The 20,770-nt window shown below is 40.3% G+C and overlaps 1 pseudogene; it reads left to right on the top strand.

The window, feature by feature from the left end:
* Positions 1-3,053: 3,053 nt before the first annotated feature.
* LOC116645410 lies at positions 3,054-16,145 on the top strand (annotated as a pseudogene).
* The last annotated feature ends 4,625 nt before the right edge of the window (positions 16,146-20,770 follow it).

The raw sequence follows: 20,770 nt of genomic DNA, 5'->3' as shown, positions 1-20,770 counted from the left end.
TACAGATCTTTTACTTTTTTAGTTAGATTTATTCCTAAGTATCTTATTGGTTTTGGTGCAATTCCAAATGGGATCGATTCCTTGATTTCTTTTTCTGCTGCTATGTTATTGGTGTATAGAAATGTAGGCAATGGTTTCTCAAATATGACACTGGAAGCACAGCAACAAAAGAAAAAAAATAGCTAAATTGTACTTCATCATAATTAAAAATTTAAGTGGTTCAAAGGGCATCCTCAAGAAAGTGAAAACACAATCCACAGAATGAAGAAAATATTTGTAAATCATATATCAGATAAGGGAACTTACATAAAGGATCTCGAATTATTAAAGAACTTTTACAACTCAATAACTAAATGACAATTATTAACTCTATTACACATGGGCAAAGGATTTGAATAGACATTTCTTCAAAGATATGCAAATAGCCAATAAGCACATGAAAAGGTGCTCAACATCATTAATCACTGGGGAAGTGCAATGAGAACCACAAAGAGGTATCACTTTAAACTCACTAGGATACCTATAATTTTTTTTTTTAAGATTTACTTATTTATTTATTTATTTATTTGACAGAGAGAGAGAGCACAAGCAGGGGGAGCAGCAGAGGGAGAGGGAGAAGCAGGCTCCCCGCTGAGCAGGGAGCCTGTTGTGGGGCTCTATCCCAGGACCCTGGGATCATGACCTGAGCCAAGGGCAGACGCTTAACCAACTGACCCACCCAGGCATCCCTAGGATAGCTATAATTTAAAGAACAGAAAATAATAAGTGTTGATGAGGGTACAGAGAAACTGGAACTCTCATATGTTGCTGGTGGGAAGGTAAAGTGATATAAACCACTTTGGAAAACAGTTTGGCAGTTCTTCAAAAACTTAAACATAGAATTATTAAATGACCCAGAAATTTCACTGCTAGTTATATTTTGGTTTTAGAATGTGCCACGAATCACATTTTGACCAGCCAGATGTTGGGAATATAAGAGAGTTTGCTGGTGATATACCATGAGGTCCAGAGGTCATGGTGGAAGAGTTTGGGAAGACAGAAAGGGGTGGGAAGATAGCTCAATTAGTAGAAGCACAATTAATTAAATAAAGTTACTGTTCTGACCATTTTAGAGCTTTTAGGGGACAAAATTTAAATGTTCAACTTCTCAGGAAAATATATGAAGAAATAGTAGTTGGCATTGGGGGAGAGGAAGGGGTGGCTATTTCATGGGACTAGCACATCCCTGGTTGACCATATACTCAAGTCTATTAGGAGAATAAAAAGCTGGGGTGTGTTCGGGGGTGCCTTTCTATCCTCCTCTTCATATTTCCAAGAAGGGAGAAAATGTCCACTCAGCAGGAAAGAAAAAGATAGGAGGAAGTTTTCAGGTTTTTTCTGTCTCCTCATTCACTTAGCCCCCAAACTGAGGATCAATTTATATTTAAAGAGACAGAGTGTGTGTAGTCCAGCTTTTTCTGGGCTCCCTTTTTGGATGCAGCCTGATATTGGGAGACTTGCTCCCTGCTCTCCTTTCCCCAAACTTCCTAGAGCTGGCATAATCTGGTGGAGATGGGGACCTCTTAAGGTATCCTGATAATGGCCATAGCTCAGATTATAATCTTTAAACTTACTAAGAATAAAGCTGATGTTTATATTTCAGTCTGATTTGAGCATCTATTCCTCATTGGTTTTAAACTAAATGGGGGAATAAAGGTTTATTATTTGATGACCCCTAAGATTCCCCAAAACTCTAACATTGGAAAGCCAAATAGGTCAGAAGGGCAGGGAACACTTGGGTGAGTCTCTTCTCCTGTAGCTGCCAGTGGTGAGGTAAGCAGAGGGCACAATCAAGGACTGTTCTCAGTGCTCTGTTAGGTGCCAGGAACACAAGATGCCCTGAGGATCCTTTGCTTTCCATGCCAGTCGCATATCCCCGAGCAGGAAGCTGGAGACTGCCACGTATCTCAGAAGAGGGTAGGGTGGTGGCACATGATTTAATTATAAACATCAGATTCAGTTAACTGCCCTTCCATTTATTCAACACATATTCAACACACTGTATACTCATTGCACTGTGCAAGGTGTTGGAGATGTGAAGATGAACGTGACAGACATAGAATGTTGACCCTTACAGACCTTTCATCTAGAATGGAAAGCTCTCTTGCTCCCTGAGGACAGCATTTCACCACTAGAGTGGAGACTGGTTTTCCCTCAAGCCTCATGTACCTGGGACCTGAAGGAGGAGAGAGTCCTTCGTGCTCCCCAAACGCCATTTCCAGGCCTTCTCTCTCCCACCCTCTTTCAAAGTTCTTATCGAACTTTCCACCTGCTATCCCAGGGTCTCTGAAGCTGACATCTTGCTGTTCTGATCATCCCACTTCAGTCCCTGATGACTTTAACACCTGGCTCACTGTCTTCTCTTCCACCTCTACTCCTGTCTTCATTTTTTTGATGACTTCAACAGTCTCGTGGATAATCAGTCTGGGACAGGGTGTATCTCTAATTTCCCATGTGCCTTCTGTGAATTTCTCCTGTCTTGTACCCTCTCTAGAAAACTGAAGGCTGTTTTTTTTTTCCCCCTGGCACATGGTGAAGAAGAGACAAAGACTTGGAGAAGCTCAGCTGCAATATTGGACAGAAGGATACAGACATGGGCTTGCTGAATAAGTTGGGGCTCCAATAAAAAGAAAGAACAGGTAAAGGGCTGGCTCACAAGAAGAGGGAAGCCTGGAGAGAGCAGAGTTCTTGAAACAGGAAGGGCAAGAAAGACCCTTAGTTGAGAGAACCAGGAAGTGGAGTGGACAGGACTCCTGAGCTATCCTCAAGTGGGAAGGAAGCTCCCACCCACTGGGGACATCCTGCTGTTCCCAGGGTTGAATTGTGCCCTTGATCCGAAGGTGGGGCACACCAGGTCATCTTGTGTGGAAATAGAGACACAAAGGGGAAAATCACACTTCCTGACCAAGGTGGGACTGAAGAGAATGAGATTAGAGTTTCCTAAACTCTGTGCAGAAGTCACACACCCTTATTGCCATATGTAGGCATACCCAGACCACCACAATAAAGCGAATATGGCTGTAAAGTGAGTCCAGTGAATTTGTTGGTTTCCCAGAGCATATAAAAGTTAATGTATACACTATACTGTAGTCTATTAAGTGTGCAATAGCTTTATGTCTGAAAAAAATGTTCATACCTTAATTTAAAAGTAATTTATTTTTAAAAAATACTAGCTTTCAGCAAGTTGTAATTAATGATCAGAGATCACCATAACAGATATAAGAATAATGAAAAAGTTGGAAATCGTGTGAGAATTATCAAAATGTGCCATAGAGACAAGAAGTGAGCAAATGCTGTTGGAAAAATGGTGCCAATAGACTTGCTTGATGCAAAGTTGCCACAAACCTTCAATTTGGAAAAAAAATGCAATTTCTGCAAAGCGCTGTAAAGTGATGATGTGCAATAAAATGAGATATGCCTGTATTTGTACCTTGACCTCTCATTCCTTGCTTCTCATCTCCAATGGTCATTTCCTCAACCCATTTCAGACACCCACTATCACGATGATGACCTTGTCATCAGCATTGACCAAACCTGGTCTGAAGCCTAACATTCTCTCACTACCGGTCACCAACACACACCTTGCAAAGCACATTAACTTCATCCTCCCTCTCCCTTTGTTGTGCTCAGGCAGAGCCCCGGTCTGCTCGGGGTCTGTTCCTGAGCAGGTGAGTGGTGCGAGAGAATGCACTGCGCTACTGAACAGTCTCAGATTTACTGAACAGTAAATCTATGACCGTAAGTCTTAAAAGGGTACTCAGTACTGCCCAGAGTCCTGTTTTACATTACCGGCGTATTTCCTGTCTCAACTCCAAAATGGCTATTGTATACCTTCTTTCCCATCAAATTCTCTGTGCACACTGCATCACCCCTCACCTTACTTCCTCAGACTAGAGCTTCTCATCCTTCCTTTACCAACGTTACCTTACCTGCACACACCTCACCCCACCACTCTCCCTGGCCAACTCCTCCACATGGGCTCTGGATCCATCCCCTTTCTTGTTCTCAGGGACTATGCTCCTACAGTTCCCCAAACTCTTCGAGGCTTTTCCTGCCAGCGTCCAAACAGGCTGTAATCTGTCCCATGAAAGAAACAAAAACAAAACATCTCATTTGATCCCGTAATACCTTTCAAATTCCCCTCTCATTACTCTTCTCCAAAGCAAAACATTTTGAAAGCAGTGATTATAATTAGTTTCCACTTCTTCATTTCATAATCTCTCTTCAACTCACTCCATCCAGTTTCCATCCACAACAGTCCATCAAGACTGCTCTTGTCAAGGTCTCTGAAGACCTTCATGTTACCAGCTGTGGGACCGAGTCTCTGCTCTTTTCTTACTGGCTTGCCCAGCGTTGGACACAGCCAACCACTCCTGCTTTCCTTCTTTCCTTGGCTTCCTGGGCTCATACCCTTTTAGGTTCCCTCATACTTCACTCGCTGTAGCTTCTCAGTTTTTCTTAGCTTCTCTTTCCTTCCCTTATTTTTTTTTTGACAGTTGCATTATTTATTTATTTTTCTTTCTTTTTTTAACTTATTACTTAAATTCGATTAGTTAACACATAGTGTATCTTAGTTTCAGATGTAGAGTTCACTTATTCATCCATTGCATATAACACCCAGGGTTCATTACCTCACGTGCCCTCCTTAATGCCCATCACCCAGTTACCCCATCCCCCCCACCTCCCCTCCAGCAACCCTCAGTTTGTTTAATACAGTTAGGAGTCTCCTATGGTTTGTCTCCCCCTGTGATTTTGTCTTATTTTATTTTTCCCTCCCTTTCCCTATGATCCTCTGTTTTGTTTCTTAAATTTCACATATAAGTGAAACCATATGGTAATTATCTTTCTCTAATTGACTTATTTCGCTTAGCATAATACCCTCTAGTTCCATCCACGTCATTGTAAATCATAAGATTGCATCCTTTTTGATGGCTGAGTAATATTCCATTGTATATATGTGTGTATAGTGTATATGTATATTCCACTGTATATATGTATATATAGCACATCTTCTTTATCCATTCATCTGTCGATGGACATCTTGGCTCTTTCCATAGTTTGGCTATTGTGGACATTGCTGCTATAAACATTGGGGTGCAGGTGCCCCTTCAAATCACAACATCTGTATCCTTTGGGTAAATACCTAGTAGGCCAATTGCTGGGGCATAGGGTATCTCTATTTTTAACTTCTTGAGGAACCTCCATACTGTTTTCCAGAGTGGCTGTACCAGCTTGCATTCCCACCAATAGTGTAAGAGGGTTCCCCTTTCTCTGCATCCTCACCCACATTTGTTGTTTCCTGACTTGTTAATTTTAGCCATTCTGACCAGTGTGAGGTGGTATTTCCTTGTGGTTTTGATTTATATTTCCTTGATGCCAAGTGATGTTGAGCATGTTTTCATGTGTCTGTTAGCCATTTGTATGTCTTCTTTGGAGAAATGTCTGTTCAAGTCTTCTGCCCATTTCTTTTGTTTTGTTTTGTTTTGTTTTTTAAGATTTTATTTATTTATTTGACAGAGAGAGAGACAGCAAGAGAGGGAACACAAGCAGGGGGAGTGGGAGAGGGAGAAGCAGGCTTCCCGCGGAGCAGGGAGCCCAATGTGGGGCTCGATCCCAGAACCCTGGGATCATGACCCGAGCCAAAGGCAGACACTTAACAACTGAGCCACCCAGGCGCCCCTGATAAGTTCTTTATAGACTTTGGATACCAGCCCTTTATCTGATAAGACATTTGCAAGTATCTTCTCCCATTCTGTCGGTTGCCTTTTGGGGTTGTCTACTGTTTCCTTTGCTGTGCAAAAGCTTTTATCTTGATGAAGTCCCAATAGTTCATTTTTGCTCTTGTTTCCCTTGCCTTTGGAGATGTGTCTGGGAAGAAGTTGCTGTAGCTGAGGTCGAAGATGTTGCTGCCTGTGCTCTCCTCTAGGATTTTGGTGGATTCCTGTCTCACATTTAGGTCTTTCATCCATTTTGAGTTTATCTACCATATGATCCTTCCCTTCCTTTAAACAAGCAGTCCCATTAAAAAGGCATAGTCTATGAAGACAATGGTGGAGCCTCTATTTTCATTTATTTTTTTCTTTAAAAAAATAAGGAAGAAATTAAATTTTACTAACATATGATACACATTTCTATACTCATGCCCTCAGTTGGTTGGTATATTAGACAATTAAAAGTCACATATGCCACATAGGACATGCTGAGCAATCAGTGGACATTCGACAGAGAGGTTACTGCATGCTGTAATTTATTTGTGACCAGTTTTTTCGTTGTATAGATTATCTTCTTAAAACTTTTTTATTGTGGTAAAAAATACATAACATGAAATTTACCATTTTTAAAAGCACTATTCAGTGACATTAAGTACATTAAGTACAGTGACATTAAGTACATTCACATTGCCATTACCACCACCTATCTCCAGAACTTTTTTATCTTCCCCAACTATATCCATGAATCAATAACTCACCATGTCCCTGTCTCCCCAGCCTTTGGCAACTACTGTGCTACTTTCTATGCCTATGAATTTGCCTATTCTAGGTCCTTCATTTAAGTAGAATCATATATTATTGGTACTTTTGTGACTGACTTTTTCACTTAGCAGAATGTCTTCATAATAGATAGGCATGATCCATATAATCCAATGGATAAAGTTTATCCATATTTATCCATATTGTGGTATGTATCAGAATTTTGTTCCTTTTAAAGGCTGAATAATATTCCATTGTATGTATATAGCACATTTTGTTTATCCACTCATCTGTCCATAAACATTTGGGTTTTTTCCACCTTTTGGTGATTGTGTGAACAATGTTTCAATGAACATTGGTGCACAAATATCTGTTTGAATCCCTGCTTTCAGTTCTTATGGTTGGGTATATACCCAGCAGTGGAATTGCTGGATCATATGGTAATTCTATCTTCAATTTTTTGAAGAAGCATGATGCTGGTTTCCACAGCAGCTGCACCATTTTACAGTCCCACCAACAATGCACAAGGGTTCCAGTGCCTTCACAGCCTCACAAACACGTTATTTTCTGTTTTGTTTTCTTTGATAATAGCCATCCCAATGGGTCATGAATGAGTTCTCATTGTCCTTTTGATTTCCTTAATTATTAGTGATGTTGAACATCTTTTCATATGCTTTCTAGCCATTTGTATGTGTATATTTTCTTTGGAGAAATGTCCAGGGCGCCTGGGTGGCTGAGCGACTGCCTTCGGCTCAGGTCATGATCCCAGGGTCCTGGGATCGAGTCCCACATCAGGCTCCCTGCTCAGCTGGGAAGCCTGCTTCTCCCTCTCCCACTCCCCCTACTTGTGTTCCCTCTCTCGCTGTGTCTCTCTCTGTCAAATAAATAAATTAAATCTTTAAAAAAAAAAAAAAGAAACCTCCATTCAAATATTTTGCTGATTTGGGGGAAGTTGTTTTGTTGTTGGTGGTGGTGTTGAGCTATTGGAGTCCTTTATATATTCTGGATATTAATCCCTTATCAGATATATAATTTGCCAATATTTTCTCCCAATATATGGGTTGCCTTTTCACTCTGTTGATAGCATCCTTTGGTGCACAAAAGTTTTTGAAATTTTGGTGAAGTCCAGTTTATCTAACTTTTCCTTCTTTGTCTGTACTTTTGGTATCAGATCCAATAAATCATTGCCAAATTCAATGTCAAAAAGATTTCTCCCTATATTTTCTTCTAGGAGTTTTATGGTTTCAGGTCTTTAGATCTTTAATCCATTTTGAATTATTGTCATATATGATGTAAGGTAAGGGTCCAACGTCATTCTTTTGCCTGTGGACATTCAGTTTTCACAGCACTATTTTTTGAAAAGACGGTTCATTCTCCATTAAATGGTTTTTCCCACTCTAGTCAAAAATTATTTGACTATATTTGTGAAAGTTCATTTCTGGGCTCTCTATTCCATTCTGTTGACCTGTATATTTGTCTTTATGCCACTACCACATTGTTTTAACTGCTGTAGATTTGTAGTAAGTTTTGAAATCAAGAAGTATGAGACCTCCAGCTTTGTTCTTTTTTAGGACTGTTTTGTCTATTTGGAGTCCCTTGAGATTCCATATTAATTTTAGGATGGATTTTTAAAAAAATTTTTTTCAAATAAATAAAAAAAAAACAAAAAAAATACAAAACCTTGGTATGTTGATAGGGATTGCATTGAATCTGTAGACCACCTGGGTAGTATTGACATCTTCACAATATTAAGTTTTCTGATTCATGAAGCCAGGATGTCTTTCCATTTATTAATGTCTTATTTAATTTCTTTTAGCAATGTTTTGTAGTTTCAATGAACAAATCTTTCGCCTGCTTAGTTAAACTTATTCCTAAATATTTTATTTTTTGATGCTATTGAAAATGAAATTGTTTTCGGAGCGCCTGGGTGGCTCAGTCGGTTAAACATCTGCCTTCAGCTCAGGTCATGATCCCAGGGTTCTGGGATCTAGTCCTGCTTTGGGCTCCCTGCTCAGCGGGGAGTCCGCTTCTCCTCCTGCCCTTCCCCCCCCCGCTCGTGATTTCTCTCTCTCTCTCTTTCTCTCTCTCACTCTCTCTCTCTCAGATAAATAAATAAAATCTTAAAGAAAAGAAATTGTTTTCGAAATTTCCTCTTCAAGTTGTTCATTGTTACTGTAGAGAAACACAACTGATTTTTGTGTGATAATTTTATATCCTGCAACTTTGCTGAATTCATTTATTAGTTTAACTGATTTTGGTTTGTTTGTTAGTGAAATCTTGGGTTTCAGTTATCTTTGATTCTTCCTTTTCTCTCTTGCTCTCTCATTCTCTGCATGCAAATAGCCACCAACTCATTTCAGTTTGTTTTGATTTCACTGTGTTTCTGCTATTTCACACTTTCATTAGTCTCACTGTAATCCAATGTGATTGAATGAGTATTTGCATCCACACTGTCTGGGGCAATGCATGAAGCACTTGTTATCTAAAACAGTTCTTTTATTCTTGCTATCCCACTCAAACCTCTAGGGGTTCCATATAACAGCAGAGGTCCCAGGCTTCTCTCTCATCTTCTCAGAGGTGGTACTGGTAGTTAAAAGGGTCAAGAGCACCTGAGATGGAAGCGGATATACTGCTTACTAGCTGTGTAACCATAAGCATATGTAGACCCCTTCAGTCTCACTTTTTCAGCTGGGAACTGGTGATGATAATAATATCTATGCCATAAAGTGGTGGGAGGTGTCTTAACCCATTTGGGCTGCTATAACAAAATACCACAGACTGGGTGACTTACAAACAAGAGAAAGTTATGGCTCACAGATCTGGAGTCTGGGAAGTCCAAGATCAAGGTCCTGGCATGGTCACATTTTGGTGAGGACACTCTTCCTGGTCCATAGTCGGCACCTTCTCACTGGTTCTTCACATGATGGAAGGGGCCAGCGATCATTTTTATAAGAGCACTAACCCATCCATGAGGACTTTGCCTTCATGACTTAATCACCTCCCAACAGCCTCATCTTTTTTTTTCTCTATTTTTTTATTATGTTATGTTAATCACCATACATTACATCATTAGTTTTTGATGTAGTGTTCCATGATTCATTGTTTGCGTATAACACCCAGTGCTCCATGCAGAACGTGCCCTCTTTAATACCCATCACCAGGCTAACCAATCCTCCCCCCCCTCCCCTCTAGAACCCTCAGTTTGTTTTTCAGAGTCCATAGTCTCTCATGGTTCATCTCCCCCTCCGATTTCTCCCCTTTCATTCTTCCCCTCCTGCTATCTTCTTCTTCTTCTTTTTTTTTAACATATAATGTATTATTTGCTTCAGAGGTACAGATCTGTGATTCAACAGTCTTGCACACTTCACAGCACTCACCATAGCACATACCCTCCCCAATGTCTGTCACCCAGCCACCCCATCCCTCCCACCCCACCCACTCCAGCAACCCTCAGTTTGTTTCCTGAGATTAAGAATTCCTCATATCAGTGAGGTCATATGATACATGTCTTTCTCTGATTGACTTATTTCGCTCAGCATAATACCCTCCAGTTCCATCCACATCGTTGCAAATGGCAAGATTTTATTCTTTTTGATGGCTGCATAATATTCCATTGTATATATATACCACCTCTTCTTTATCCATTCATCTGTCGATGGACATCTTGGCTCTTTCCACAGTTTGACTATTGTGGACATTGCTGCTATAAACATTGGGGTGCACGTACCCCTTCGGATCCCTACATTTGTATCTTTGGGGTAAATACCCAGTAGTGCAATTGCTGGATCGTATGGTAGCTCTATTTTCAACTTTTTGAAGAACCTTCATACTGTTTTCCAGAGTGGAACAGCCTCATCTTTTAACACCGTGACATGGGCATTACGGTTCCAGCATGTGAATTTGGCGGGGACACAAACATTCAGACCATAGTGGGAGGCTTAAACAGGACAGTGAGTATAAAGCACTTAGTGAAACTTTCCCTTTCTCTTCCTCTCGCCCTTTGAAGCCAAAGACACAGATGGAACTGATGTCCCGACTCCTCTTGTCTATATTACTCCTTTGGCACTTACCATCTACTGCTTTATGCTGTTTGTCATCTTTTTATGTGTATCCATATTATCTTCCTTATCAAATTATAAATTCTCGAAGGGCCGAGAGCTTGTCCTTTTCTTATTTTTCCTTCTCTCATGATTGTGGCATGTCATAATACAATGCCTTCTATATAGTAAATGCTTAGGCAATATTTGCCTTTTAATTGTTTGACATAATGAAATTCTTCATTGCCTCATTTCCAGTATCTTGAGAACTGATGTTTCATTTATTTTATGTGTTTTTTTCACCTCTTTTCCCACTTTGATTTTAAAACAGCTGACATTTTAAAATAGCCAACAAGAAAGTAACGAAGACATCACTACTTCCTAGAAGACCATCTGAGTGTATTTCAACCAATGTCTCTATAAAGAGTAGAAAAATAGTACCTCTGAAACAAATAATGCAATATATGTTAAGAAAGAAAAAAAGAAGAAGAAGAATGTAGCAGGAGGGGAAGAATGAAGGGGGGGAAATCAGAGGGGGAGAAGAACCATGAGAGACAATGGACTCTGAAAAACAAACTGAGGGTTCTAGAGGGGAGGGGGTTGGGAGGATGGGTTAGCCTGGTGATGGGTATTGAGGAGGGCACGTTCTGCATGGAGCACTGGGTGTTATGCACAAACAATGAATCATGGAACGCTATATCTAAAACTAATGATGTAATGTATGGGGATTAACATAACAATAAAAAATTTAAAAAAAAAAAAAAGAGTAGAAAAATAAATAACCGGCCAGGGTTGCCAGATAAGATACCCAATTAAATTTGAATGCCAGATAAACAATAGGTAATTTTTTAGTTTAAGTATGTCCCATGCAATATTTGTTGTTTATGTGAGACTCAAATTGAATTAGGTATCTTGTATTTTTATTTGATAAATCTGACAATGCTACCGTGAAGACTAATTTTTTTTTAAATTGTGAACAAGCATTATTCTCTCTGGAAATGAGAATATTCCCATGTGCTTAAAACTGTGTTTTTGTGTCAAAGGTGTACAGCTTGAGACATTATGAAACAAGCCTTAACTATCACTGTGACCCTACATGGAAAAGATAGGTAATGAAAAACTAATGAAGGGTAACATTAACTAAAATATCAACACCCATTGCTTTGAATATAAATGAAAGCAGTGATGTTTCTGTGAAATACAGTCCTGTACTAAATGAAAGCATTGGTTGGGCTTCAAAGTCTTTTATAGTAAGTGTATAAAATTACTGTAGTATTTGCATATCTCAGTCTTCCTGGAAATACTGTTGTTCTGTATGTTGAAAACGTGGCTTAGAACTTACAGGAAAAAGCTTGAAAAAATTTGAATTATCTGTGGCACGTCCTACTGCAACTGAGGAGAACATAAGTAAAACCGTACCTCTCAGCTGCATTTGAATTATTCAAGAGGTAAATGAGGATTTTTATGTAACCAAAGAACTTTTGGACATAGTCATCATTTTGGCACCACATTACAATCTGATTTGTTTTTAAAAATCATGTATAGTTTAGGGGCACCTGGGTGGTTCAGTTGGTTAAGCATCTGACTCTTGGTTTCGGTTTCGGCTCAGGTCATGATCTTAGGGTTGAGAGAGAACCCCGCATCGATCTTCGTGGTCAGTGAGCAGTCTGATTCTCTCTCCTTCTCCCTCTGCCCTTCCTGCCTGTGCTCTCTCTCTTTCAAATCAATAAACGAATCTTAAAAAAAAAAATAAACGTCACAGATAGTTTACTATATAGTAATCAAAATGAATAAATGTAACTACAAATGGTATGCCTGAGGAGTCACTTACCTCAGACTTGTTACACAAGCAAATAATGCAACCAATGATTTGTATTGATACAGCATGTAGGTCAATTCATCACATCCTCCACCATGAACCACTTGGTTCTACATGATGAAACACGAAGCATGTAATAGAAGTGGCAGCTTACCCTGAGAGCTGGATACTCTTCTATGGTTCGAACGTGGACAATTTTCCAGTTTACTTAATTGTTTTGTCTTATGAATCTGATCCATAATATCATTAGAAAAGGAAAGGTGTTTTTCTTTTAAAATTCAACAATATTTATTGAAAGCCTAATATGGGCTATGCACTTTTTGGAGAAATGAACAAGAGAGACAAAGTTCTGCTCTCATGGAGCCTGCATTTTAGTGAGTAGAGTCATATAATAAACAAATAATGAATAAACAAGGAAACAACTAAGAGTGGTAAGTGCTAGGCAGAAAATTAAATAGGGTGGTGATTTGAAAGAGAGCAACTGGGTCACCTTTTAGGTCAACTGGATGCCTTTTTAGGTTAGGAGATTGAAATAAGCCTATCAAAGGTGGTCAAATTTCAGTGCAGAACTGAATGGAGGGAAGAAACCAGCCATATGAAGATCTGGAAGAAGAGCAAGGGGAGTGCGAAGGCCCTATGATGGGATGAGCTTGGTGTGCTCTGAAGGAAGACCTATGTGGTGAGAGGGAGGATGATAGGTATGAGGTGAGGCTGCACACGGGCCAGACTATGAAGGACTTTAAAAACCAGAAATGTGTTCTAAGCATCATGGGAAGTCATGAGACTTTTCTTTTTTTTTTATAGACTTCTTTTTTTTATTATTATGTTATGTTAATCACCATACATTACATCATTAGTTTTTGATGTAGTGTTCCATGATTCATTGTTTGCGTATAACACCCGGTGCTCCATGCAGAATGTGCCCTCTTTAATACCCATCACCAGGCTAACCGATCTTCCCACCCCCCTCCCCTCTAGAACCCTCAGTTTGTTTTTCAGAGTCCATCGTCTCTCATGGTTCGTCTCCCCCTCCGATTTCCCCCCCTTCATTCTTCCCCTCCTGCCATGAGACTTTTCAATCAAAAATGAATAAATAGGACTCGGCTGGACTCCATCCTGCAGCCCGTGGCAGGTGCTGCTGTCCCATGATTCAGGAAGAACCCGGCCATGGTGGCTGGCCCCCACCCCAGCTATGGATGAGGTCACCTTCAAAAGTGACACTGTGCTCTCAGATGTCCACCTCTACACCCGAACCACAGGCACCTCATGGTGCGGCTGAATGGCATGGGGCAGCCCGTTTTCCTGTCCCAGTTCAAGCTTCTGTGGAACCGAGACTCTCAGACAGACTCAGGGGTTGAGGGTGGCCGTCATGCCATGGGTCCTGCAGAGGAAATGCCTCCCTCTGGGCCGGGCAGTGCCAGACCCCCTCTGGGGAGTGGCTGCAGGAGTGACGCCACCAGCCAGGAGGGGGTGGGAACTCGGCTGGACGAGGACGGAGATTTGGACGTCGAGAGGAGACCACGGGCGACTTCAGACTCCTGGCCAGCGGGGCCCCCCGAGAGACAAGGTACATCCCACAATTATAACGCAGGAGGAAGACGACCCCCTGGCCAACGAAGCACGAGAGAGCAGCCCCCAGGATATCATCAGAATAGAACACACCATGGCCACCCCCCTGGAGGATGTTGGCAAGCAGGTGTGGCGGGGTGCCCTGCTCCTGGCTGACTACATCCTGTTCCAACGGGACCTCTTCCAGGGGCGCACCGTGCTGGAGCTCGGGGCGGGCACGGGGCTGGCCAGCATCATGGCAGCCACCGTGGCGCGTACCGTTTACTGCACAGATGTCGGTGCAGATCCCTTGGCCATGTGCCAGCGAAACAATGTCCTCAACGGCCACCTGACTGCTGCTGGAGGTGGTGTAGTTAAGGTCAAAGAACTGGACTGGCTCAAAGACGACCTGTGCGCAGACCCGGAGGTCCCCTTCAGCTGGTCGCAGGAGGACGTCTCCGACCTGTACAGCCACACCACCATCTTGCTCGCGGCCGAAGTGGTGTACAACGATGACCTAACCGACGCTCTGTTTAAAACGCTGTCCCGCCTCGTTCACAAACTGAAAAACGCCTGCACGGCCATTCTGTCTGTGGAGAAGAGGCTGAACTTCACGCTCAGACACCGGGACGTCACGTGTGAAGCCTACGACCACTTCGCTCCTGGCTGCAGCGGCTGGAGAGGCTTGCGGCCGGCCGGCTGCGCTTCGCGGTGGAGCCGGTGGAGGCCTCCTTCCCACAGCTCCTTGTCTATGAGCGCATCCAGCCGCTGGAGCTCTGGAAGATCTTTGTGGAACCGGTAATGTGACCCATCGCATCCACAAGCACGGCTTCTCGACTGTTCTTAGAATGCGTTGCTAATAAAATGGAAAGCTCATAAAAAAAAAAAAAAAGAAGAAGAAATAAATATCTTGTAAGAAAATTAAGCAATGGATAAAACATTTTAATAATCAACCTTCAAATTATTGTAGCATGAAGTATGTATTGTACCAAGATTTTCCCCCCAACTGAAGAATATTATTACTATCTACTTATTGAGAGAAATACAATGTACAACAATGTGTTGAAAGCTGGTTTAACATTTTGCAATAAAATGAAGGTCTGATTCTAATTTCAATTTATGTAGATGCTTAATTTTAATGGATATCATAAGTGAGCATATTCCTTACAAAGAGACATAGGTCCCCAAAATGAAGTATATAGTTGATTCTGCTACTAAGTCATAACTTGTTTTGCAATTCCATTCAGCAATTATGCAAAGGTTTTTGCTAAAATTTAGATTAGCAATTTTCTATCCTTGCTGATGTCAAAATAATTGTTCTTACAAACAAATCAAAAAGCGAAGGGTTTTTATATTTTTAACAAATGGATTTTAAGTCCACTGAAAATTTTCATTTGGAAGATTTAAAATGAGTTGTTAAGAATTTAGATAAGTTAATTTGAATTAGCGATACAAATAATTTTTGGCAAAAGAAAAAAATCATATTTGTATAATGATGGGAAATTTTCCAAACATCCATTTCCATGCTTCTTTTGTAGTCTGAACTCCTTTCTTGGTCATTGTTAAAGTATTGCTTTTACCTTTAAGAGATTCTGTATGTGTTTTAAAATATTTTTAGGAAGTGCTAGATAGCATACTATGGACAAACACTTGCCATTACAAAAAAAGATCAGAAAATTTGGCCCAAAGCCAGATGCTGTCAGAACACAACCACGGGAGGCTGGTTGAAGCCAGTGTGAGACTGGTCACTTGGCTGAGGTTAGTGTGAGTTGGAGAGGGTTTGAAGAGATGCACCAAGGTGTCTAACACAGGTTGTAATGTATCAGAGTGAAAACCTTAGCCTTTGAGCAGTTAGTTGCTGGGCACAGATGGAGGACACTCAGTGAGAAAGAGGAGCTGATTTTGTCAATTCACACTAAAACAAGTTAAAAATAAAAAAGCAAATCGACAACAGTAAAAAGAACACTTTATCTCCAAATGTCCCTTGATCACTAATATAAAAGGGCTGGGTCACAGAATATTCTTTAGTGTGTCTCTAAATAGACCCTTAATGCGGACTTCTTGCAACTTCTCTTTCTCCTTCAGTTTGCTTTCAGTATTTATTTCAATATGGTTTCATCTGGACAAAAATGTTCTTTAGGTGAACCCACGGTGGTGTCTGGTCCAATTCTGCACCCCCTGGAGACAGCCCTGGTGGTAAGGGCTGACAGTGCAGATAAAGACCAGGCGTAGGGTGAGCAACTGAGGGAAGGGAAAGTAGCAGATCTTGCCAGACCACTGCGGTGTCTTCATTCTACTCCAGGCCTAATTTGAAATAGTGGCATCATTATAATTGATTCAGGGAAATGTGGTCTCAGCAGGTACTTAGGAGCAGGAAGAGGGCAGAGAAAACAAGCCAAGAGAAATAAAATGTGGTTTTTTCCCATACCACAGATACCTTGATTTCAAAACTCTCAGTTTTGCTTCCATTACCCCAATTTTTACCAAGTTGCAAGTCAGAAATAATCAAATATCCTGAAACTTCAGAACACAGGATTTATGCATATTGGGCCACATTTTCTACCTCTTACCAATAATTTACTGTATCGGTGATTTTGTTATTGTCTGTTAGTTAGCCACAGCTTTGGTACTCACCAAGTAAGTGCAGTGATACCAAGTTCTCAAAAGAGATCATTTCAATTGATGTGCTTATCAATTATTAATATCATTTCACAGTTATAAAATTAACGAATGGCAAAGTATTAAAATAAGAGTCAATAAACCCGATTTTAGACGGAGGTAAAAACCTGCGTACAATTAATCACACTAAGTTAACAAAAAAGCAGAGCCAAAATACATGCTTAGGAAACCATTGGTTAAAAGATAGCATGTGCTGGGGCGCCTGGGTGGCTCAGTTGGTTAAAAGTCTGCCTTGGGCTCGGGTTGATCCCAGGGTCCTGGGATGGAGCCCCACCTCAGGCTCCCTGCTCAGAGGGGAGCCTGCTTTTCCCTCTCCCTCTGCACACCCTCCCCCCTGCTTGTGCTCACACAATCTCTCTCTCTCTCTCTCTCAAATATAAATTAAAAAAAAAAAAAATAGCATGCACTAAACACAATTTAAAGGCCAGCATAGACAAGGTTAGATCAGTATTTCAAAAGTTCAATTTCTATTTCTCTTCCTCATGTGCAAGTGTATGAAAGGAGAGGGAAAGGGGAAGCAGAAATTTCTGCCACAAAAAATGTTAGTGAACGAATGGGTACCTGGTTATTGGCAACTTGTACCATTTCCTCTTTTATAAACACGATTCTTCTCAAATTTATAAATTTCGGTTAGAATCTGTATCTCTTAATTTGAGGCTACTGAAATCCTAACAACAGTAACAAAAACTATGTTCATGCAGGTAATTTCTTTAGAATGTTAAAAATAACCTTTGCCTGTAAAACTGTTCTTTGCCCCCTGGTGGTGAAATTATTATTATTCAAGTTTTTAAAAGTTAAACGAGTCTAATTATGGGGTCTTGGCACTAGGAATCTTTCTGTGGTGGGTAAAATAATAGAGAATTATATATTGGAAGTAGGGAGAGATGAAGCTGAGCCATAGGCGTGGTAAAAGAATTTAAATTTCCCATAGCCTACCATTGGGAGCTAAGTTTTCCTTAATCTATCTCTATTTGTTTCCATGTTGAACATATTGCTAATTCAGTATTATTTTAAAATTCTGCCTCCTCTTCATAAATTAAATAATAGGCATTTCTGAGGCATGGAATTTCTATGGGTAAACTAATGCCTTAGTTGTGGCCTGTTGACTGAGGTGAACAGCAACTTTGTACTGTTTTTTCCTTTGTATTCCAATTTGGCATCACAAACAATATTAGGATTCTGTGGCAGAATGCCAAAACCAGGCTGTTCAGCCTGAAAGAGTAGATGATGAAGGGGTCTGTTAAAATTTTCTTTTGCACACTAATTGGAGCCTTTGTATATGAGGAAAATACAATGATGGCTGTGCTGCAGCTGAATTGAGGAGTCAGTAGGAGAGAATTTATTTACTCCTTGGTTGGCTAAAGGAAAAAGGAGAAAAACTCGTTTTCAAATTATAAAAAGTGATTCAAGTGAGTTACTGGAAACCTTTGAAAAAATCAGTGATAATCTTCAAATTGTAGAAGGTGAGAGAAGAAAGAAATTTTAACAGGGATTGTGTTGTGACATGTTGAAGTCTATGTAAAGTGGAAAACCTCATTATCTGAAAATACAAGGCTACTTCAGGGTAAGACAATGACCGGTGACTATTTAGTGACTAAATCATTGAATGTGAATATTTCCCCTTCCTTTTGTTCAACAGGGTCACATGCTTTTAATTAGGTATCTATTGTACAACCTTAAGCCGGATTTAGCCCCAAAATCGTGAATAACGTTTTATAGAGTTGGAACAAAAAAAATTAAACTGGCTTTGAGAACCAGTCATTATTTTGTAAAGACAGTCTCCCACCATCTTGGGCAAGCCAGTGATTGAATAAACTTCTGGTGAAGTGGGCAATCACCGCCTAAGTTTAGTGACAAATGACTTAAAGATAACATTTTTTTTGAAGATTTTATTTATTTATTTATTTATTTGAGAGAGAGAGTGCATGAAGAGAGGGGCAGAGGGGGGACAGAGAGGGACAAGCAGACTCAGCGCTGAGCTCAGAGCTCAACACGGGGCTTGATCTCACAACCCCGAGATCACGACCTCAGCCAAATCCAAGAGTCAACACTCAACCAACTGAGCCACCCAGGCACCCCTAAAGATAACACTTAAACATTTAAGAATAGATAAGATTTATTTTGGAACCTTTAATACAAGGTAGATGGAGACTTCCTATAAAATAATAGTAACATTTAAATTGTAACTACTATATATCAGGCACTATCTCACTGAATTCCCACAAGGACCTTATGATTTTGGAAGTATTATTCTCTTTTTTACCGATGAAGAAGCTGAAGGATAGGGCTCAGTCAACAGGAGATCCGGGTGGTAGAGCCAGGATTCAAATTTAATCAGTCTGGCTCTAGAATCTGTGCTCTTATACACTATGAGAAATGAAAACCATGTGTCAACATGTTAGAAATATATTTATTATTTACAACATGAAGAAAATCTGTATTTATGAGGACCTTACAAATGATTAAAATTGAATACTGCAATAAAGAAGAAACTACTTTCCAAAGGGGTGCTTCCCCCAAATAATATTTTCCTAAACTTTGTCAGTTCAATATAAGTTTGTGAATGGTGTTTGGATAAATAAAATTACTGAGTGATAATGTTCCATTAAAGAACATCTTTATCTTAGAACTTTAGGTCCTATATTTGAGAAATAGTTACAATGGAGCAAAAGAGAAAATTTCAAGATTTAATGAGAGCCAGACATTTCTAAATCATAGGATGAATAGGCCTAACCACTAAATGGCAATTTTAGAAGAGGTTTGGATTTTTACTATAATAGGTATTGTATTCAATTCTGTTGGTATAGTTAAGTCTGATCTTACCCAAAGTGAGGAATGATGGCTTCTTTATTTTTTTTTTAAGATTTTATCTATTCATTTGATGGAGAGAGAGAGAGAGCACAAGTACCCGCTGAGCAGAAACCCCAATGTGGGGCTCGATTCCATGACCCTGGGATCATGCCTGAGCCAAAGGCAGACGCTTAACCGACTGAGCCACCCAGGTGCCTACAGATGGCTTCTTTGAACCTCTTTGAGTCCTCCTGGTCTATGAAATTACCAGCGCTCTTTCACAATCGCTCCCAGAAAGTAGGGGTCATTATGATGTTCAAGTTCATCTATAACAAGATCATCACATAACCTCTATGTGGAAGACCCATCCAACAACCTAGATCCTCTCTGCTTTCCTCATTGCCAATGGCAAATTCTTATAAGACATCTTAGCCACACACACACACACACACAAGACAGCTTAGCCACACACTATCATGGTTATATATTGAACCTTGTCAACACCAGAACCTACAAACTAATGAAATTTTTAAAAATTATTTGTATATGAACTAATATGCACCCCACTCACTTGCATGAATGCCATATTGAAAACAATTAGGTGTCATTGAGACCCTCACTCTGGGTTTACTTTATGGTTATTTATGTACCCCCTTATGTTGAACATTCAACTCATGAATTTTCTGTCTTCCTAAGACATTTAAGCCTATAAATGTTTAATCTTTAAAGTTACTGCCTTCACTTGGTGGGAATGCAAGCTGGTGCAGCCACTCTGGAAAACAGTATGGAGGTTCTTCAAAAAGCTGAAAATAGAGCTACCATATGACCCAGCAATTGCTCTACTGGGTATTCACCCCAAAGATACAAAGGTAGGGATCCAAAGGGGTATGTGCACCCCGATGTTTATAGCAGCAATGTCCACAATAGCCAAACAATGGAAAGAGCCAGGATGTCCATCGACAGATGAATGGATAAAGAAGATGTGGTGTGTATATATATATATATATATATATATATATACACACACACACACACACACACACACACACACACAATGGAATATTATGCAGCCATCAAAAGGAATGAAATCTTGCCATTTGCAACGACGTGGATGGAACTGGAAGGTATTATGCTGAGCAAAATAAGTCAATCAGAGAAAGACATGTATCATATGACCTCACTGATATGAGGAATTCTTAATCTCAGGAAACAAACTGAGGGTTGCTGGAGTGGTGGGGGGTGGGAGGGATGGGGTGGCTGGGTGATAGACATTGGGAGGGTATGTACTATGGTGAGTGCTGTGAATTGTGTAAGACTGTTGAATCACAGATCTGTACCTCTGAAACAAATAATACATTATATGTTAAAGAAAAAAAAGAAGAAGATAG

This window comes from Phoca vitulina, unplaced genomic scaffold, assembly GCF_004348235.1.
Source record: "Phoca vitulina isolate PV1807 unplaced genomic scaffold, GSC_HSeal_1.0 scaffold33, whole genome shotgun sequence".
Taxonomy (NCBI): Eukaryota; Metazoa; Chordata; class Mammalia; order Carnivora; family Phocidae; genus Phoca; species Phoca vitulina.
This window is presented reverse-complemented; position numbering and strand designations above follow the sequence as displayed.